This window comes from Sorex fumeus, unplaced genomic scaffold (genome assembly GCF_029834395.1).
Source record: "Sorex fumeus unplaced genomic scaffold, SorFum_2.1 ptg000044l, whole genome shotgun sequence".
NCBI lineage: Eukaryota > Metazoa > Chordata > Mammalia > Eulipotyphla > Soricidae > Sorex > Sorex fumeus.
Window position 1 is genome coordinate 65,697,197 of NW_026606101.1, and position 2,795 is coordinate 65,699,991.

The window sequence follows — 2,795 nt, forward strand, 5'->3', positions numbered from 1 at the left end:
ATTGCAGCACTCTTTACAATAGCCAAAATCTGGAAAAAAAAACCCTGAGTGCCTGAGAACAGATGACTAGTTAAAGAAACTTTGGTACATCTATACTATGGAGTACTATTAGAAAGATGAAGTCATGAAATTTACATACAAGTGGTACTACATAGAAAGTATCATGGTAAGCGAAATGAGTCAGAAAGAGAGGGACAGACATAGAAAGATTGCATTCATCTGGGGAATATAAAGTAACAAATTGGGAGACTAACACCCAAGAATGGCTGAGATAAGTACCAGAAGGTTCACTCCATGGCTTGGAGGTCAGCCGCATATGCTGAGGGAGAAGGCAGCTCAGATGGATAGGGAAGCACCAAGTAAAGGGTGTCTGGTGGACCCTCCCAGGATGAGAGATGCATGCTAAAAATAAACTATAGACCTAATATGATTTCCACTCAATGCCTCTTCTGCAAACCACAGCACCCAAAAGGAGAGAGAGAACAAAAAGAAATGCCCTGCCACAGGGGTGGGGTGGGATGGGGGCTGGGGGGTGGAAGGGATGCTGGGAACATTGGAGGTGGAGAATGGGCCTCGGTGGAGGGATGGTTATTCAATCATTGTATAACTGAAATCCAAGCACAAAAATTTGTAAGGTCAACAACTGTACCACATGGAGTTTCACTAATAAAAAATTTTTTAAAAAATAAAATAAATAAAAGGTATGAGTATCACTCTGTCTCTATGTCACCAATATTTCTACCATGTCTTATTCTATACAGTGTTCACAGAAATAACTTGGTAAATAGTAAACTGGCCAAATATAGTTTAATATAGCTTAAGGAATATTTGTGGAATTACTGATAAATGGGCTACAGTGGTCGTTATCTAAGTTCTCTTCTCTCTTCACTTGTTTTTAATCATCCTTTCTGTGGTCCAGATTCAATTCAGACTAAGTGGGTATAGGTGCCCTCCAAAATGGTCTCCACTGGCCAGATATGCCTCATGATGTGTCTCCAAACAGAGTCATACAATCCAGAAAGTTTCAAAATCTGTATTTTCACATATGCTGTTCTTTCCATCTAAAATAGTCTTTTCTTTCATTTTTTCAATTGATTCTTTGCTTTTTTTATTAAGTTTATGCAACTGTGAGTTCAAATACTGTTAATGATAGACTTTTATGTATACAATGTTCCAACACTACACCCTCCTCCAGGGTCCATTTCCCTCCCCCACTGTCTTAAGTACCCATTCCACCTCAACTTAGCCTATACCCCCAGTCCTCACACCTTGGTAAGCAGATTTCTCTAGACCAGTTCTCAGGTTCTCTGGCCATTGGCTATTTCCTTACTATGTTTCTATATATCCCACATATAAGAGAGATCATTCGGTGTCTATCTCACTTCTAGCTGACTTGATACTGACTTGATACAGCAGAATACTCTCCAGATCCACCCATTCATGTAGCAACAAACTGCATGATTTCATCTTTTCTTAAATCCCAGTAGTATTCCATTATATATTTATTTTATAGTTTATCCAATTATCTGCTGTTCTTGGATACTTGGGCTATATCTAGATTTGGCTTATTGTGAAGTGCTACAATGAACATAGGAGCACAGTTGCTGTTGTTGTTGTTGTTGTTGTTGTTGTTGTTTAATGGAGTTTTGGAACTCTTGGAGTAGATACCAAAAAGCAGGATTACTAGATCATATGGAAGCTCAATTCTTTAGTATTCTGAAAAATGTCCATATTATTTTTCAAAAAAAGTTGATCAGGTTGACATTTCCACCAGGAGTGAGTGGAGGGTTTCTTTTTTACCCATATCCACATTAACACTGGTTGGTTTTGATCTTTTTGATATATACTGATCTCACAGGTGTGAGATGATATCTCTTTGTTGCTTTATTTCTCTGTTAAGTGAGGCCAAGCATTTTTATATATCTATGAGCCATCTTATAGATACGTGTGTATATGTGTATATATGTAAATATTTATATATATAAATATTCTTTGAAAAAGTTTCTGTCCATATTCATGTCCTATTTTTGATGGGGTTCTTTTTCTTGTTAAGTTTAATTTATTTTATTGGATTTTATAAACACCTCCTGGATATAAGTACTTATTTTTAAATGAAGTGATAACTGTCTGAGTGGTATTATTTTTGCCCCAAAATCCATTATTTACAGGTAGAAAATCACCACAGAGAAGACTTCCTTTATGGCAGAAAAATCCTGTGTTCAGTCACAATCTAGAAGTTGCCATAAATACCTATAAAGAAATTACAAAGGAATAAATTAATGAAGAATTCGAGCTCTTTTTTCCCATACTCCAGGTACCAGGTATCTCAATTGGCAGGGGTATGGTCAGCATAGTGCAGTAATGGCCTCAGTAAGACACTCAAGAATCACCAGGGCTCATCATCACCTTTCTTGTTAAGTTTTACAAATGCCTTATATATTTTGGATATTAAACCTTTACAAGTCAGTGGTAGGAAAATACTTTCTCCAAGTGTGTAGGGTGCCTTTTATTTTAGCCATCATTGTTCTTGTGCTGTAGAATCTTCTAAATTTGATGTAGTCCCATCTGTTTATGGGATTGCTTCATTGTTCTTGAACAATGGTATTGAATCATTAAAAATACTTTAGCTTCAATGCCTTGAAGGTTTCTGCCAATAATTTCCTTTATAACTCATGGATTTATTTCTAATATCAAGTTCTTTTTTTAAAATTTTTTCTTTTTTATTTTAAATAATTTATTTATTGATTGAATCACTGTGGGAAAAGTTACAAAGCTTTCAGGTTTAGGTCTCAGTC

The 2,795-nt window shown here is 36.0% G+C and overlaps 1 non-coding gene across 1 annotated transcript; it reads right to left on the bottom strand.

The window, feature by feature from the left end:
* Positions 1–2,343: 2,343 nt before the first annotated feature.
* LOC130030870 (small nucleolar RNA SNORD48) lies at positions 2,344–2,407 on the bottom strand. Its single transcript, XR_008793538.1, has one exon. It is a non-coding gene; the product is annotated as a small nucleolar RNA SNORD48 (small nucleolar RNA).
* Between the last annotated feature and the right edge of the window lie 388 nt (positions 2,408–2,795).